Source organism: Leuciscus leuciscus (assembly GCF_965113295.1).
Source record: "Leuciscus leuciscus genome assembly, chromosome: 5".
Taxonomy (NCBI): Eukaryota; Metazoa; Chordata; class Actinopteri; order Cypriniformes; family Leuciscidae; genus Leuciscus; species Leuciscus leuciscus.
Window position 1 is genome coordinate 43,005,599 of NC_138729.1, and position 13,511 is coordinate 43,019,109.

A 13,511-nucleotide genomic window follows, 5' to 3' on the forward strand; every position below is an offset into this window, starting at 1 on the left:
CGATGTCACGCGTTTTTTAGGACAAAACATTTTTTGTCACATACAGCAAACATCTCCTCACTATCCGCTAGCTGCCTGTCCCCTGAACACACAAAAAAAAAAAAAAAAAAAAACGCGGTCTCTGTAGACAGCCCAGGCTCCACAAACGGCAAGAAAAACAAACTGGCCCAACCTGGACCACGAAACATAACAAACAGTGTTTCAGCCAATCACCTACAAGAATGATGGAGGGGGGGGGGGTCAAGCTAGACTTTTTGACAATACTTTGAACGTCAACAAGAAATGATGTCACCCAACATCGCTTAGAGCATCTTTAAGAGTTTGGGAATATTTTTTTTCTTTTTTAAGAATTAAAACTTTTATTCAGCAAGCCAAGGATGCAGTATATTGATCAAAAGTTATATATTTTTTAAAGTGAAATTCTATTCTAAATGATTTCTGTTCTTTTGAACTATCTTTCCTTAAAAAAAAACTGGAAAAAATGTCCATACAAATATTAAGCGGCACATCTGTTTTCAACATTGATAATAATAAGAAATGTTTCTTGAGCACCAAATTAGCATATTAGAATGATTTCTGAAGGATCATGTGACACTGAAGACTGGAGTAACGTCACTGAAAATGCAGCTTTGCCAGAGGAATAATTTAACTTAAAATATATTAAAATAGAAAGAAAATAATTCCCTAAACTGTATTAATATTTTGATATTACGGTTTTTACTGTATTGATCAAATAACTGAAGCATCGGTGAGCATAACAGACTTCTTAAAAATAATTCATCTTACCAACCTCAAACTTTTGAATTGTAGCATATGTATGAATAGATTTATATTATATTTATGAAAAGCATTTTATTGTTTCAGATGATCAGAATATTTATATGAAAAAATTAATTATTGTATTTTCCCAGAATTGGATGTAATCAAATTAATTAATGCAAAAATTAACACAGACGGACGGATGGATGGCAGGCATACATGCACGGATAAATATTTTTTGCTTTTCTTTTTTAAAATCAGTGCAGTACAGTCATGTGGCAGCAAGTACGCTACGAGGATCCAAGATGATTTCAATTATGAAAAAGACTGCCTTCTGCACATCGTATAACAGTATATCATTTGGCGAGACGGTATTTTGCATGTCATGCCGCATGCCATACACACACAGATATATATGTGTGAGAGAGAAAGACAGAGAGCTGGGCTGGATCTTTCAGTGCTCTGCTCAACAGATGTGAGGCTGTAGGCCAAACCCAGAGCGCTCAGAATCTCCCAAGGACAGGACTCGCTCAAATATACAATTTCATCCTCTCTCTATATTTCAGCTTTACAGGGCTGCTCTTGACGAGTGATACCGGACAACTCCTCGCCTGATAAATCTGATAACAAATGAATGAAGTTCCTTCCAGAATTGAGGATTTACAGTTCTGGTCAAAACACTCCACAGCTGCTATACTAAACCTGCAGCTTTGCTAGGCTTTTGAATGCTGTTTTAATACACTTAAGACCGTTTTATAAAGCTTAGCCAAGTGTGTGTGCGTGCACAGGCGTCGTGTTTACAGTGCTTCCCTCAAGGGGAGATTCAAATAGTGAGCGTTAACATGCTTGTGCACACATGTGCATTAAGTGTCTCTAAGCGTAAGGTAAATCAGCGTTTACAAACAGCTCGCTGTGGGCCACTGCGTTCCGCATTATCTTACCTTTGGGGAGACTGTTGTTGGTGATGCAATGACCCTTGAAATGCGGAAAAAGAAAAACGCACACACATCTAGAGTCCAATTTAAATTCCACCGACAGATGGAGATCAGTTAGATTAATCAAACAAAAAACCAACAGATTAATTAATTACCAAAATAATCATTAGTTATAGCCCTAAATTATTCACATACGCATTTATGTTCATCATACAATTTTGAGGTAGCCGCATCAGGTCACCTAGACTTCAGGGACGGCATGCGACGATCCGCAGCGATTTCTCTCGCCCCTTTCTTCAAGGACTAATACAAGATAAGTGTTACAAAAATGCATTATTCAAGGATGCCGGTTGTCGCCAGCTACTGTTGTCTTTTAGTTCAGGGTAAGTACTATGTGCGTGCAATCGTGCATGTGTGTGTCTGTGTGCGTGCGCTGCATATGTGTGTGTTTGCCATATACTTCTCTTCATTGACCGTTATAGTGAAATAATCTTTATGATCTCTCCCTCTTGCATGTAATAAATAGCTTATGGTTTCAAATCAAGCACCTCATTCGCAGTTCATCTAACAACAGACCAGCAGAGAAGGAAATCAAAACCCACATCACACCACAACTACAGCTGCGAAACATCTTAAAAGTGTGACAATAAACAGAGAGAGAGAGAGAGAGAGAGAGAGAGAGAGAGAGAGAGAGAGAGAGAGAGAGAGAGAGAGAGAGAGAGAGAGAGAGAGAGAGAGAGAGAAAGAGAGAGAGAGAAAGAGAGAGAGAGAAAGAGAGAGAGAGAAAGAGAAAGAGAAAGAGAAAGTGTAGAATACTCAACGTGTGCAAAATCTAAATCAAGATTAGAATAAAAAAACCCGTAGAAGGTGCGATTAAATCTCTGAAGGTCACCCAGTACTGTTGGTTGCTAGTTGGTGTTCCTACTCAACGGTATCAAGAGGATCGCGAGAGCATGAGTAGTTTCTCTGCTTAACTCGCCAACTTAAAGGGGTACTCCACCAAAAGAAATGGCTCAATCATCATTTACTCGCTCATGTCATTCCAAACCTGTATGAAAAAAATAAATAAAAATGTCCATAACATAAAATGTAATTTGTCTAATTTTAGTTTTTTCCTTAAAAATATCTTCTTTTGTGTTCTGTACAAAGAAGTTAGTAATACGGGTTTGGAACTACATGAGGCTGAACCCGTAAGACTTTCATTCATCTTTGAAACACAAAGATATGTGATATTTAATTTGATATATTTAATATAATTTGATCTTTTTAAGTTTTAAAAGTCCCTCCAATGACAGTCCATGCAACTACCACTTTGTCACTTCAAAAAGTTCATCAAGAGAACGTGAAACTAATCCATACGAATAGAGCGGTTAAGTTCAAATTTTCTGAAGAGACTCGATCGCTTTATATGATGAATAGATTGAATGTAGGTGGGGGTGCCTTGGTGTGTGAGACAGAGAGAGAGATGAATGAATGTTAATGTGTCTCTGCCCTTGGCATCTGGAAGTTCAATTACACTGAAAGTCAAGCAACTGACAGCAAGCACACAGAAGCACTGATATTTAGAAAGAAAAACAACACTGTTTCAATAATAAAGTCAAAGAGAAGGACAGACAAGGAGAGAGAGAAATAGAGACATATGACATTCAACCTGTCAAAACTGCTTCTGGATGTCAAGTCTGGCAACTACTTCAAACATGGGGCTCTCTCTGCAAAAAGCTCACACTTGCACTAGCAAAAAACCATCATAAGAAGGATTGAAAAATGGATACTTAAAGAAACGCACATTCAGTCCATTACAGGCAGCATTAGGCCAGTCAGTATTATTCCAGCAGGAGAAAATCTTAATCGCCACACTTAACGGCTGACTTAATAGAGACTCCTGTTATTACACGTCTTGAGGCCATTTCAGCTGTCAATCATCTCAAGTGATGATTATGAGGTCACATGTTCGGTTTTAAGTGTTTCCACAGAAGCCACTAACTGCTCTGTGCACAGTACAAAACAGGGCATCTTTGTGAAATGTTTAGACAATTAGTTTAATGTGACAACTTTTGCAAAGGCTTGTGTTGTATAAGAGATTTTGAAGCATTACTTTGCAGCAAATCCAAATGTTTTGTGAGATTAAGGAGTGATGTTAGTTTAAAGACATGAAATTCAATAACCTAAAAAAGTAACAGATTGAATTTTGCACAGTTTATTAGTGTATGTTATACCAAAATACAAAAAAAAAAGGTTTGATTTAATAATTCCTTGCAACTTTTCTACTTCAGATATTCACAATTATATATTCTGCTTGGCTTTTGGAGTTAAATTTCCATAAAAAAAAAGTAATACTAATACTAATTAATACTAGATAATAATGCAAGATAATACTAATAATACAAGAATGCATTAAATTGAACAAATATATTTCTCTGTCAAATAAATAGTGTTCTTTCGACTTTATCAAAGAATCCTGAAAAAAACAATAAGCAGCACCACTGTTTTACACACTGATAATAAGAAAATGTTTCTTGAGCACCAAACCACCATTTTAGAGTGATTTCTGAAGGATCATGCGACACTGAAGATATTTTTCATTCTAAAATATATTAAAATAAATTTCACAATATTACTGTTATACTGTATATTTGATCAAATAAATACAGCCTAAGAAGAAGAAAAAAAAGATTTTCTCACATTACAGAAGTTAAATGCATTTCTAATGTTGTCTTTAAAGGTCTGAACTTGTAACCCAAAGGTCAAAGGTAAAATTCCGGTGATTAATGGACTATAGTGTCCCTGCAAGACCCTTAACCTTACTGCTCATAGACTGAATTGTCCCTGTAGCGTTACAAGTTGCTCTGCATAAGAAAGCATCTGCTAAATGACAAATCAGTTCCATTCCCATTCTCTCAACAGTGTATACAATGAACCAATTACTTTATTAAGTCAAGCATAAAACAACAATAAATAGTGTAGCCTCAATATAAACACGCTAATAGAGCGGCTACTACCCTCAAGGACAGAAACACGCAGCTTTGGTGTCTACGAGAGTAGAGGAATGCTGGGTTCGGCAGAGGCCTGTCATGCTTTGGCATTGCTCTGTTTCTCTGGGGAAAAGAGAAAAAGTACTATGACCTCACAGTTGTCAAAACAACAATATATCAATATTCATTAGAGATTTCTGCAGTGGATGCAGCAACTAAAAAACATGCAACTCACTGTTATCAAGCTGTGCACGTAATGCAAAAACACTATGGAGAAATAAAGCAAGAAAAACAGCAGAACAAAAAGCCTCTGTAGTGTACAAGTCTAGAACGCCTTCTAGGCATTAAACAGATTTGAATCTACTGATGCACAGATTTCCTTCCTGCCATTTTTCCTTTGCTCGCGAGGAGCTGTAAAACAACACTAAATGCTATTTAGAGATCCGTCCTTGTCATTTTCTCGGCAGTGCCCTGCAGAATCTCTCAGACGTCCTTTGCTTTGGGGCTTGTTGGTTTGTTTTCTTTCACGTCCTTTTTATCTTTGTCATTCACAAACATGCATTACAAGGGTGAATACACAAGCACACAGTCATGCCTGCGTTCTTCTGAATACTGATGGGGTTTTGCTGAAGAGAAGAACTGACTAAAATTCAGTACAGGAGGAGAGGCGTGCGTCCTGGGAAAGGTCATCCATCGCTTGACTGGGACCGCAGATGACCTAGTCTAGAGGGCTGCATCAGCAAGCACGACATGAGCGTGTCTATGTGTGTGTGTTCTGCCTCAGCTGCAGAGTTCAACTTAATACAACTAAAAGTACTTTCTCCTATCGCAGCTAATCATGCAGAGACTGTCTAGTCATGCGTTTACTGCATAGACTTTAAAAAAAAAAGATAGATGACGTGTCTCTGCTTCCTTCCACTGTAGAAAAATAAAGCCAAAATATCACATATATTGTCGTTGCCAATTACGCCATTCAGAGCCGCGATATCAAGGTCCTGCCCAAACTCCCGCAGACGTTACACTGGTTTTTATAGCATCAAATAACTAACTAAAAAAAAAATTTTGTTAGAAATACAAACACTTGAACATACAAACTACCTAAAATGACAGAAACCATCTTTTGAAAAAAAATTTTTGAAGTGCAATTGGATTTTTAAAGTTTGGCTCGCAACTCATTCGATTACATAGAAAGGGCGAGGTTTATGATCTATGCTGTAGCCAGCCACCAGGGGGTGATCAAAATGCTTTGGCTTCACTTTTCAGGATGTGTGTGGCACACTTGATTGGTTGATTTACCCAAAAAGTGTAAACACTGGTGCTAGGGTTGTGCAATTAATAAAAATAAAGCCAGAATCGCGATATGGCTTAGTGCGATAAATCAAAGGTTGCTCCACACAAACTAATCTCTTCATCTGCTCTGAGTTTGGTTTGCTTATATAATTTGCATTTGGTAATGCAACATGTACCAACCATCTTCCCATACTTGTAATGAGAAGCGCTTGTAAACCGGCTGTTGTCCACCAAAATTGAAGGTTTAAGGGCCTTCTGCCAAAATAAACGTTTGATGGCTAAGCATATGAAAATTAAGATATAATTTTTTTTAGCCTGGCTCTGCCCTCCTAAGTACTTCCGCTCAATTTTCATTTTTTTCATACTGGGTTTGCGGTATATTTGTGGGTTTTCTCCGGCAAAATTTTTACCGGTCCAATCAGCGAACAGAGGGAGTGGCTGAGAACGATGACGTTGAGGTTGTGCGCTAGTTTGTAGGGGTTATGTCACGACCAAACCGCGAGTACCCGCCTTCAAAGAAGATAAAGGGATAGTTCACTTTGAAATAAAATGTTGGTATGTTTTAGCTTACCTCAAGGGCATCCAAGATGTAGGTGTCTTTTTTTCCGCAGTAGTTTCAATTTTGATATTTTTAGGTCAAACCGTTCTTGTCTGTCAGTCATATAATGCAGGTCGATGGTCACTGTCTCAAAAAGCATGCACAGAGTCCAAATTAAAACAATTCCCCATCGTCCAAATTAAACAATTCCCCATCGTAAGTACACATTGATGGCCTAAGACACGAAACGAGCGGTTTGTGTGAGAAAACGAACAGTATTTATATCGTTTTTATCTCTTGAACACAGCTGCGTCCAAATGATCTGAGAGCGCGGGCGGGTATAGATATATACACTAGATGTCGCATTGGCTACTGCGAAACCGTAACCAATGCGACATCTAGTGTATATATCTATATATATGTCTATAAAAACGATATAAATACTGTTCGTTTTCTCACACAAACCACTCGTTTCGTGTCTTTTTTATTATTTTTATTTTTTATTTTATGACACTATAACCAGCACAGAAATTGCACAATTCATACTTTAATTACAGCTAACAATATATCAAATATTTACAACTTATTCACAACATAGCAAGATATAATTATTGATAAACTGGTGATAAAATGAAGCAACATCATGAATATGAGAGAGGGTTTGAGATGCTAAAATTTATGTTTTCTGAATATATCTGATCCTCAGTTTACTCAGAGAGTTCAGTGAAAACGGCCGCTTTAACCCCAGACGACCACCAAACAACTTGTTTAGTTTGTTATAAATTTAAAATAATCTCGACAGTTCTTATGCAGAGCCAATGTCTGTAAACCGTAGAAGAGAAATCAATATACTATGATGAATAAAGCAGTGAGAGGAAATCACAAAATTCACTAATGCTCCAAAAATGCAGCCCTAGGGAAAGCAAAAGAAAACAAGAGAATTTTAGCTGCATGAAAACTTCATAACAAAGAATGGGTGAATGCCAAACACATATGCATCAATCTTGACAAACAATACAGAGTCATTCCATCTCTCACTTATGTCATTCTAAACCGGTATGACTTTGTGGAAATCAAAAAGAGAAATGTTCAAGAAAACTGTTAGAGGATCTTTTTTAATAAATCAGTGGATTCAATTCAGAAAACCAGTCTAATGATTTGTTTACAAAGACAGATCCAACTTCAGCAGCTCACTAGAGGAGAAGATAACTATTAGTAAATTAATTATCATATGACTTCAAAGATTTGGAATGTATGTTTGTAATGATATAAGATGTGAGAAAACTGTTTTTTGGCAAACGGTTCCTTTAAACATCTCTGCTGCTTTGTTCCTTGTTCTGTACCACACAGCACTTTGCCTTTTGAAATAAATCTGTGTCAAGTTTGGCGTCTTGTCAGGTTTTCAGTTGCACTGGGTTTGTTTGTGTGTGTGCGCGTGTATCTGTGCGAGTATGTGGGTAGCGGTGAGCACTGCTGTTTTTAGCAGTCTGCTAACAAACTGATTATGTTTAACAAGATGTTTTAAAAGCCATCACATTCATAAACACACATACTTAAGGTGCTTAGAGAGAGTGAGAGAGACAGATGGAAATAGACAGACAGCAACAGGAAGAGAAAATACAGCAGGCGACGGAGCGTAAAACTCTGCTGCCATTGCTTTCTGATTATTGCAGAACTATTTGAGATTTCCATTTGGATACCTTGAGAATGTGCAAGTGCATCGTGTTACCAAAGCTTTTGAGATAAGTTCTGTTTTAGTCAAGTCCTTGACATTTTATCAATTCAATTTAAAGGAACAGAAAAATTCTGTCATGTACACTACCGTTCAAACGTTTGGCGTCGGTCCGATTTTTTGATTTTGAAAGAAGCATCTTATGCTCACCAAGGCTCATACAGTAAAATAGTGAAATATTTGTATAATTTAAAATAAAATGTTTTGTAAAATTGTAATTTATTCCTGTGATAGAGCTGAATTTTAAGCATCATTACACCAGATCTTTCAGAAATCATTTTAATGTGTTGATTTGATGCTCAAGAGATATTTCTTCTTATCAATAATGTTGAAAATAATTGTGCTACATAATATTTTTGAGTAGTGATCGACCGATATTGATTTTTTATAACCGATACCGATACCGATTATTTGCATGTTTATGTGCCGATTACCGATATGCAGAACCGATATTTATTTACTGTTATACTTCTGGTTTTGACACAATTATTACAACACAAATGAACTGAACAAACAATTTTATTTATAACAATCACTCCCTCCTTGCATACATAAAAAACTTTATATTTATACACAAATAAATAGAGGGGTCTGAGTCCAAAAAATAAAGTGCATTGTTACTAAGTGTCTTTGTTTAAAAATAAAAGCTTTGATGAGGTAAAAAATAAAGCACAAAAATTATTCTAACATATATTCAAAGATAGTTGAGTGATGTATCTTTAAGTGGTTCCACATGTTGGAGGTATTTTTTGTATTGTATTTTGTATTGAAATGTAATTCATTTTAAACAGTTTTAGAAGGTTTATGTGCCGTTTAATAGGTTTAAAGAGTGAGGATTCACTGGGTAATATTAATTCACTGAATAATATTAGCTGGAATATAACATTATCAGGAAAGTAACAAACAAAACAGCATATTTGCATTTTTCAACTAGTATGTTATTAATTATTAATAATGTTTTTGTCGGTCTAGATCATGAAATCCTTTCTGACAAAGTGCTGTTTATCTATGCGTTTACACAGAACTATATAACTTACTCAACCGCGATCGCGCGTGGACATAATAAATAATTAATTTCCACAGAGCGGTATTTATTTAGATTTGTATTAGCGAAATAATGGTTATGCAGTAAATGATAATATAATTTAGGTTGTTTAAACGAGATAATCTTGTCAAAAGTTTCATGCAGTAGCCGTGCTTGAGCATTCCTGGTCATCAACCCAGTGAGTGCGCAGCAATATGAACAAACTTTTTTTTTTCGAGACTATATAAACAGCACTTTGTCAGTTGACATTTCATGATCTAGACTGAATCTAGATCATGAAATGCCAACTGACAAAAGTGCTGTTTATCTATGCATTTATTTTACACAGAACTCAACCGCGATCGCGCGTGGAGATAATAAATAATTAATTTCCACAAAGCGGTATATTTAGATGTGTAACGTTATTAGCGAAATAATTGCTATGTAGTAAATAATATAATCTAGGATGTTTAAACAAGATAATCTTGTCAAAAGTTTCATTCAGTGGCCGTGAGCATCCTGATCATCAACCCAGTGAGTGCTCAGCAATATGAACGAACTTTTTTCTCGAGACTAATGGTGAGCAAATACAACTGATAGAGAATTAAATTCAGTGCTTTTATTTTCAACATGCACTCATTCATGTCTGTTTTATTTAATTCATGTAAAGTTACGTCTTTATTGGGGCAGGACATGACGGATTACGCTACGTGACTCCATGAGTTCGTCTCAATTTTTTAGAACCAAGCTGCATAAATAAACTAGGCTATATCAGGCATTCATGTCTCAAATCTCATTTCTGCATGTCTGTTATGTTAAATAAAGTTGAAAAATTAAAGCAAAGCAAGCAGAACATATGTTTTACCTGTGCACAGAGAGTTGTTGTTGACTGATCTCCTCAGACGCGGGCTGCAATGGCGGAATTCTCAAAACGGCCACAAGATGGCGCCGTTTATCGGCGAATCCGATATTACAAAACCGATACCCGATTATGGGAAAATGCTTAAATATCGGTAAAAATATCGGTAAACCGATACATCGGTCGATCACTATTTTTGAGGATACTCATATTTTACTCTCAATATTTTGAGAGATTGTTATGCAAATTAAACCTCTTCGGGGTCAAGACCCCACTGCGATATTATCCTGCTTATATACACACATTCTATTACCTCAAGATGACTCGCAGTACCCGCTTGAGTGGTCTGTTATCAGTTTTAACAGTTGCTGACTGTCATGCAATAACAGACTACTAGATGGCGCAATTGAAAAATTAGAATTGAATACTGTAGAGAGCCGTGTAAAAATCTAAATGAATTATGCATGGTTCTATACTAATACATGGACACGACAGGTTTGTAAAAGAACAGCCAGTGCCAGGTAAACGTAAATCTGACAAAGAATCTACTTCAAACGTCACAACTACCGAAACAACTAAAACAGTAAACACACGAGCTGCGTGATGCAACAAAACTAAATGGAACCCATTATAATCAGTGATGCTGTTTACACTGGATGCAGCGAGACACGACACAACAAATCCCAGAAAGTAAACTGATGCCCAGTTCTATTTCTAACGTACTCCAGCGGTCGTGCAACTTCTGACACAAAGGACAAATGGATTTGCAATGTTCACTTTGTCACATCTAGTAGACTGGAGCCTCGAGACAGCAGTCACATCCAGTTGTAGACAAAAGAAAATATGATGATGCATAACCCAGTCCTTGGATTTACAAGTACAGTGGTGAGTAGAGAAGAGAGACCACAATGTGTTGTGTGCCTTAAAGGACAAGTTCGGTATTTTACACTTAAAGCCCTGTTTACAGATCGTATCTGATGAAATAGAACGGTTAAGATTAAAATTTGGACACATGCTCCTGTCCCGAGAATTCTAGGTTTATTTCGCTTTTGTGGACCTATTTTGCCAAACGCGTCACACCCGTGATTCTTCCGTTGAGCGCTTGAATAATAGACACTCCAGCCCAGTTGGTGGCGATAATGCACCTTTGCCAATTGCAAGCAAACCACGGGCATTTCATTGAATACACAGAAGAAGCAGAAGAAGAAGCGGCGGAGTAATACCGTAAAGGTGCTGCGGTCTCACAGCACGTCCTATTAAGTCAATGGAGTTGGACAAAAACTACGATAAAACCTGTTGGAATGCATCTTTTTCAGCGATTTTTGATGGAACATATCAGTGAACACCCCCTGACCACTCGGTGAGTTTCACGTCTTTGTAAACGAAGGTTTAATGTGTTTTTAGGACGGAATCTTCCAGTGCATATAGACAACCATTGTGGGGGTGGGGGGGGAGCGAAATAAACCTAAAATTCTCGGGACAGCAGCATGTGTCCAAATTTTAATCTTAACCGTTCTATTTCATCAGATACGATCTGTAAACAGGGCTTTAAGTGTAAAATACCGAACTTGTCCTTTCAAATATTAGCATCTGACAGTATGAAGCTGAACATGTTAAGACTCCACTAACATTACAAACACAAAGAGAAGCCCGTTGAAATTGAGAAGTTGTAGTACAGTATTAATTACAGTGATTCAAAGAAATCCTCGAGGATTTTGCAAGCAAGGTCATGTTTGAGAGTGTCTTTATGTGGGTGCGTGTAGATGGGGGAAAAACTGTGGCAGAAAAAGTTTGGGAACCACTGCTCCAACACCTCTGCCTTGGGAAACTACACGTGAAATTTATTCCAGGTGTCTTAACCGAATGAACTGTCCAGAGAATTCAGCAGCCAAGAGAATAGACGTGTAAACTTTAAGAATGCCCGCAATGCGGTCAGCACTCTGGATCACAAGCTAAAGAACCGTATTTCTGCCAGCAGCACTCTAGAAAATTTCTAGGAAGATTTCGAAGGACCATACACCACAAAGGCATTTTAAAGCTGCGTGTGAAGTGTGTACGTGTACCACACCCATGTGTCAGCAGGGTTTGGAGAGATTATTGCAGGGCTGGTGCCAACCACCCCATCTCCCCTTCCCCATGGAAGGCAGACCAACAAATAACTAGGTGTTGTGTAGTACAACATACAGCTAGGGGTGAGAATCACAGTGATTTCCGAGACTAAACAGACATGCTTTGCGCTTTTCCAAAAGCTTCAGGTCAGGAAATCACACAATTAGCAATTACTTTGACCAAAGCTTTGTTATATCTCTCTCTGGCTCTGTGAAGCGTTAAGGCAGTGGCGTTGAGACAGAAAAACTATTGTGCTTTCTGCACTAAACAATGGCTCTTATTTAGCCTGTGGGGTCCAAATGTGTGTTAGCTCATTTACTTTATGTCTGCCAAAAATTCCTGATATGGATCCCATTACAAAACCAATAAACAGCCAGACAGTGTGCCAGTTCTGGAAGAGCACGCGGAGGCGTACAGAATAATCCTGCCCAAGGCACCCTGCTTGTCTCACATGGGCTGCAGGAGCCCAGCGTCTTTGAAAAGTGAAGTGAAAAGCTCTTAAGACCAAACCGAGGTGGTCCTTCTGTATCCTCTAGGAAAAAGAAACTGCCAAATCAAAAAGTATCAGCCAGTTACAATAACAAAAGAATCCAACAATAATTGAATCGTTCAACCTCCACTTCACTAAAAATGTGTTAAAGAGTTATAACATAAAACATGTAAGAAAAGAAAAAGAAAAAGAAAAAGAAAAAGAAATAGAAAAAGAAAAAGAAAAAGAAAAAGAAAAAGAAAAAGAAAAAGAAAAACCAACTGTTCAGGATGCATTAAATTAATCAAAACGGCAGTATCCTGAGAAACAAGTCAGCATATTAGATGTCTGAAGGATCATGTGACACTGAAGACTGGAGTAATTATTTTAAATTGTAATAAAATTTCACAATATTACTGTTTTCATTGTATTTTTATCAAAAGAAATGCAGCCTTGGTGAGCATAAGAGACAATGTAAATTAATGGCTACAGAGACTTAGACTATACACGTCTGTACACATAAAGAAGGTGTCTCGGCTAGTAGGTTATAGTGCGTGTGAGGATGTTGGAGGTGGAGATATAAAAAAAACTAACAAACTACATATTGTCCAACTTAAGGAGCAAAGCTTTTCATGTCCAAAATTTATTTTTTTCTTGATCGTTTGAAATGAAAGACTATGAAAAGATGCTTTACCTTTCAAAAACACTATTGGAGACAAAACTGCAAAAACAGCTTTTTGAAATCAGGATGGTTGTTATGACAATGTTCTTACACATTTCATATTCAAAACCTTTAATGAGGTATAATTACTAAGCTTTAAAAT

At 37.2% G+C, this 13,511-nt stretch overlaps 1 protein-coding gene and 1 long non-coding RNA gene across 14 annotated transcripts in view; both read right to left on the minus strand.

Moving 5' to 3' along the window:
• The window catches only part of fbrsl1 (fibrosin-like 1), a 301,880-nt gene that overhangs the window by 274,225 nt on the left and 14,144 nt on the right, over window positions 1-13,511 (minus strand). The window lies entirely within an intron of this gene.
• LOC309499271 lies at window positions 2,341-6,475 on the minus strand. Its single transcript, XR_014206192.1, has 2 exons — window positions 5,635-6,475; window positions 2,341-5,584 (listed from the first exon to the last, which is right to left on the minus strand). It is a non-coding gene; the product is annotated as an uncharacterized lncRNA (long non-coding RNA).